Here is a 6,199-nt window from a genome sequence, read left to right as displayed (position 1 = left end):
AGGGCCTCAGCAGAATCGTAGTCATCAGAGGCTACGCTTGCTTCTCTTGATTCTTCTGGCTCTTCTTGGTACTTATTCTTCCTGTCTGGGCAGTTCCTCTTGAAATGACCATCCTTGTGACAATGATAGCACTTGAAAGATCCCCTTGATAACTGATTCCTGTCATCTTTCCTTTACCTTGATCTGTACTGACCATTTCTTGAATCTTTCCTGTCTGATCTTTCTCTGACAATAAGACTGTCTCCGCTGACTTTCATGTCCCTGTCATGCTTCCTCTGAAGTTCTTTGGCTCTAATCAGAGATTGAACCTCCTCCAGAGTAATAGTCTGCACCCTTCCATAGAGCATCGCATCCATGAAATGCTCGTAGCTCTTAGGAATAGAGTTTAGCAACAGTAGTGCCTTGTCCTCATCGTCCATCTTGACGTCGATGTTCTCGAGGTCTTCGATGATCTTGTTGAACTCGTCGATCTGCTCTGAGACAGATTTGTCTTCATGCATTTTGAAGGAGTATAGACGTTGTTTCAGAAAGAGTCTATTAGCCAGAGACTTTGTCAGGTAGAGTACCTCGAGTTTGGCCCAAAGTGCTTGAGCCGTTGTCTCTCTCGACACCTTCCTCAGAACTTTGTCGCCCAAGCTCAGGATTATCAAACTGTGGGCCTTATCCAGTATGTCGATCTTCTCCTTCTCGGTCATGTCGGTCGGCAATGTCGCCGACCCTTGCAAGGCTTCTGCAATACCGTGCTGAACCAATAGAGCTCTCATATTTACTCTCCATAGGCCGAAGTTGTTCTTCCCGTTGAATTTATCAATGTCGAATTTGACAGAACTCATTGTCGTGGCTAAAATTTCTTCTAATAAATTCTACCTGCTGCCCTTCCAAGAAATATGTTGAAATCACCAAAATGTTGTACTATTGTATAGCAACCAAAAGTTTTCAGCCTAAACCTACATTTTAACGTCTTGTTGTCCAAGAAATTCTCACCAAATTTCTTACCTTCTCCCCGTGAACTCCACTGCCTTCACCAACCAAACGAAGTGTTCTGATCCCTTCTGGCAGAGATCACACATGTTCACCGGAGAAAACTTCTTGTTCTCTGCTCGCGCCTCCTTCTCGCAAGCGCTCCTCTGCGTCTAGCGGAACAAATCAAGAATTCCTCCTCTATCTCTCGCACGAGAGTAACTGCCTCTCCAGAGCCGTCGCGTCTCGCCAAACTGCTCAGGTCCTCCTGCTTCGCGAACTCCCGAACAGGGAACTCCCCAAACCCTTATCTGTGCAATTTTCGTCTCTTCCCTCTGGTCGAGCTGCTCGCAAGACTGAACTCCTGCTCCGAAATCCTCTGCTGGCAGCTTTGTCGCAAATTTTCGGCCTCCTCCTCCGTCTCGCCGAACCGCACAACCTGCGGTGCAAATCCACTCGATCAAAGCTTTCACTGCTCACCAAATCTGTCGCGATTCGGCTGCTTGCGACGATATCTGCTTGCTCCTCTGTTCGTGAATGTCGAACTCCTCTTCTTCGTTGTTGGCCGCGAACACCTTTACGCGGACACCTCTAGCCAAGAAGTATGGATCTTCCCACAGACGGCGTCAATTGTTGTGAGATATGTATTTCCTGACATAGAAATGATACGAAAAGAACACAAGCAAACACAGATCGTTTACGTGGTTCGATCCAACTGGATCTACGTCCACGGGAGGGAATCAATCAAATAGTTTACTATGGCAAAAGAAATGGAGAATACATAGCTTATACATAGAGATGAACCCTCATCTTTCTTCTATGACCTCCCTCTCAAGCGACACCTTGATACAAGACCTCGAGATGCTCTCCTCCTCTCTAGCTCTCTAGTTATTCTCTCCTCTTTCGTGGTAGCTTAAGATCTCTTCCCTTTACTCTCCTAAGTCTCACACCTTCTCTATTTATAGAAACAAGAGAATGCTAGGTGGGAGGTAGGTGGGAGGTAGGTGGGCGGTAGGTGAGCGATACCACAATACAAAAGTGTTCTTTTACCTTAGTTCATTAATTGGGGATCAAAATAACAATAACGAGTTCGCCATCGTCTATATTCAATAGATGCCAAGGAGAGGCGGTAAGATCAAAACCAAGCTCGTCTGCTTTTGTATTATTTTTTGCTAGACCAAAATAATTCAAGCAAGATCCAGCTCCACACACCTGAGATCCGGTCCCAAATACTAGTAGACTTTGAAATAGGGTACATAGTTTCCACCAACCTTCTCGTCATATCAGCTCTCCTGATTGCATTGTTCTATTAGAAAAATAAAATGAATCCACGTTGTAAGCACTGCTGAAATGAGTTTAATTTTATCAAAAGTTGACATTACAGAACTACGAATGGTCACAACAGCTACAACAAAATCTATTTGTCACAGCAAAAAGGAGCTTAGTCGATTAGAACAAGAAAGGTTTCAAATTAGTAACAAACACAAAGCAGTGTTGGTTGACCCTTCAAAAAAGAAATTCTTGAGACCAGAAAATAAAGTTTATTCGTGAATCTCTGCATTAAAGTCATCTCGAGATATATATATATATATATATATATATATATCTGTGTGTGTGTGTGTGTGTATAACTGCATTGGACAAACAAACGTGAGAAACAGAATATGTTCAATTTATCACTTCTATGGAAAAGCTCAATTTATACACTTTCAGCTATGTGCGCAGAGGTAGTTTTTGTATTTATATTTAAAAAAACTAGTTTTTTAATAAGTCTCTCTCTATCTCTCTCTATGTGTGTGTGTGCAATCACAAAATTGGATAGTCTAAGGGTCTCTTTGGGGCAACTGCAGCTTATTTAAAAGCTGTCGCGCAGAAGCTGCTACAGATAAGTTAGATGTTTGTTTGTTTTTTGCAGTTTTAAAATAGCTATTCTGCAGTTGTTTATGGAGGAAATCGTTCTGCCCTTATACTCTACAACTGTTTTCAACGGAATTGATTATGACAGCACATTAGATGCTTGAAAGTAAATGTACAGTTCAAACATTACAAAATAAAAATAAACATCTCACTAAATAGTGAAAAACACGACTATCAAAATTAAAAAAAAAAATACTACTAAAATTACAATTAAAAATATGTTAATATTATTTTTAAAATGCAACTAGTGTATGTCACGAGATAATCCGTCCTCCAGGGAACTCTCCACACCCGATCACTCTACAGTGGAATCCTCCAACTCATCTGCCCACCAAAAGAGATCACAATTTTCTGTTCTTCTCCTTAAACACCTATAAAATTGTCTCCCATAGTGATATAGTTGTCGCAAAGTAAACAGGGAACATTGTAGTCCGCAGTAGCAGTACAATGCTTTGAAGACACTGGAAATCCTCAGGATTATTTTTCCTGAAGGCTCAAAAACATAAAGCACATAGTATAAGTTATCAATTAAAATTTTATGCAGCTGTGAGGTCTCAGAGAACATAGTATATAAATCAACGAATTTGTCACTACAATAAGACAATAAATCTTATAAAAAAGAGTTCTTGGTTGTCTTAACTCACGTAATAACGAGCTCGTATGTCACATATGCATATCACCAAACAAGACCGTCCAGATGAACCTAAAAAACCATAACTCTGAAAAAAGGAGTGGAACTTGGCTACATTAATTGGGATCTCATATGTGACAAGAACCAATAGTGACATATAGGTCATCCAAAAGAACCCTTGAGGTCGAATGCCTCATCAAAGACCTCCAAAACCCAAAAAAAAAAAACATGCAATATTTAGATTACATTTATTACCCACGGTTACCTCATTGGTCATCCAAGTGGGAAATAATACATGCATAAGAAAAAATATATATACAAGACTTGTATAAAATATTGATATAATGAAAATCCAAGTGGGAAAGAATACATGCATAAGAAAAAGAAATATAAATGACTTGTATAAAATACTAATACAATAAACAATAAATATTTTTAACACCCATTACAAATTAAATAATAACAAAAAATATATGTTCCCTTCATTCAGCCTCTAACTAAGGCATCTGTAATTCGTTCTCTCAACTTTATCATCTCACTTGCACCTTCCCAATCTTGAGTGCAAGTCTCGGGCATATCAATTTTGGCCTGTGACAAATATTGTCCAAGACGAAATTCACATGTCTCAGCATGCTGAGACATGTGAATGATCTTCATCAGTCTTCTTGAAGTCTATGTGGTTGCGAGAAGGAATCACCTATTTGTTCGGCATCCAAGTTTTCAGCGATGCCACCATATCAAGCCTCACCAGGAGCACATGCATTATTGAAAACTTGATAAAAGCAGTGGAAGTTTCATAAATGTCCACCTTCAATCTCTCTGCTCACTATTCCTCTGAAGCATCAATTGTTCACTTCATCGGATCACAACCCAAGCCAGTGGATCCTTGTTTCAATTCATTTCAGATTTTACAATCCTTTTTAAGTAGATCTCATTTGTTTTTTTAATTGCATCTTATCAATTCTAGTTCTATGTGATAATGATTTTGAACTTGGATAGAACCAATCAAATAGCAGAGCCACAATTGAATCGGTCGAACCTATAGGTCCAGTTTTTAAAATATAGGTTAGTACTTATTAGCTTGTTCAACACTTATGATGTTGTAATGAAGCACCCTTCAACTACTTTTTGCCCCATAAATAACTACAATCTCATGGAATAAGCAATATATGCAACGATGCCATGATAATAGTGACAGGTGAAAATAAGACTAATTAGATAATGATGGGCATAGCTTGTTAACAAGATGGTGTTTACACATCAGCTTTTATATTACATACATTCAAAAATTTTAAATTTTAAATTTTAAATTTACATACATACCACAAAAATTTTATGTATTTACATATCTAAAACCCAAAGTTTGGTATTTACACTTAAAGGTGTCATAAACCTATGAATAAAATGTGTATTTTACTTCTAAAAAGATGGTGATTGTGGTACTTTTGATGTGATGTTAAAGATTCAAGTGGTATTTATGTAAATATGAATGTTTAGGCGTTAGAATGTAAATTCATAAGAATCGTGTGGAATGTATGTAAATGTAATCAATGCAAATGGCACAATATAGACACATATTTCAGTAAAAACAAATTCAAATTTTGCTTTTATGACTGCAGGCAATGGAACTAAAGCAAAAGAAAGTGCGCATTCAGTAATACATGGAACATGACAAACAAATATTGAAAAATCCTGTCAAATTGGAGCAGCAATCATACCTTTCTAGACTGGTAGATGAAACGAGAAGCTGATAACATGGCTATACTTCACAATTAATATATATTCAGATCACCACACAAACTTATGTAAATATCTTTATTTGTAATTGCCTGTCATTTTGACAAAGATAAATACGTTTCAGTCCGATGCCACAAAGGATCCATACTTTTACAGCGATGCTTCGAGAATACCAATTAATCATCTTATCAGCACGGAAACAGCATTAAAAAACTGATTTTCAATGACTTCATGAACAGGGAAAAAAAACGGTGAAGAGAAACAAATTTTTAAATGGGCTTGGCTGATCGTCAGAAGGCATAATTCTCAGAGAAAGAAAAGTAGGCTGTTTAGTAGCAGGATTTGAGCAGGGTTTAACGTAAATTCTGCCAGACAGCAAAATAGCTAGCTTTAAATCCTACAGAGTTTTAGTATATCCGGTTGGAAGGAGGATTTACGGGACTTAAAACAAGCTAAAAGCTCGCGAAGGAGGTGGAAGGAAAGACAATGGTTGCCTTCTCGCCTCTTTTGATCGATTGTTTCGGGCAGGAGCGGAGACCGCAATCCCGTCGTTGCCTTCCCAGCTAGCCCTAGTCACGACTTTCGCAAGGTGACGGCGCTGGTGAAATCGCCCTCGGCAGTAAAGCAGGATAGCCGACGCCTCCCTAGCCGTAAAAATTATTCCATACGTACATGCATGCGGTCCCCTTCTTTTTTATTTATTTTTTTTATTTTTATTTTTATTTTATTTTTTTTTTTGCGGCGGTAGAGATCGGATGAATGCGGTGTCCGTGCGGAATAATTTCTCTTTTAGCTGATAGTGATCGCTTCGCTGAGGGCTCACTCCACGAAAATTATTTCATACGGATGCATGTGATGTCTGATCTACACCGTCGATCATCGAGCTTCATCTTTGATCAAAAATTAAAAAAAAAACAAAATGTTAAAAATAAGGCCCACCGAAATACATCTTTGT

The 6,199-nt window shown here is 38.6% G+C and overlaps 1 protein-coding gene across 6 annotated transcripts in view; it reads right to left on the bottom strand.

Annotated features, from left to right (window-relative positions):
- Window positions 1–5,895, bottom strand: part of LOC110023434 — a 12,416-nt gene extending 6,521 nt beyond the window's left edge. For 4 of the 6 annotated variants that reach the window (XM_020722848.1, XM_020722853.1, XM_020722850.1 and 1 more), the window contains exons 1-2: window positions 5,682–5,895; window positions 5,226–5,336 (exon numbers count right to left, since the gene is read on the bottom strand). The gene's annotated coding sequence lies outside the window, so the exon portion shown is untranslated. Of the gene's footprint in view, window positions 1–2,172; window positions 2,263–5,225; window positions 5,337–5,681 lie in introns of those variants that run through there. The other 2 variants (XM_020722851.1, XM_020722852.1) reach the window with 2 other exon arrangements.
- Window positions 5,896–6,199: the final 304 nt, after the last annotated feature.

The sequence above is a fragment of the Phalaenopsis equestris genome, unplaced genomic scaffold (genome assembly GCF_001263595.1).
Source record: "Phalaenopsis equestris unplaced genomic scaffold, ASM126359v1 Scaffold000224, whole genome shotgun sequence".
In the NCBI taxonomy this organism is placed as follows: Eukaryota; Viridiplantae; Streptophyta; class Magnoliopsida; order Asparagales; family Orchidaceae; genus Phalaenopsis; species Phalaenopsis equestris.
Note: the sequence above shows the minus strand (reverse complement) of the source record. Positions and strands in the feature narration are given on the sequence as shown.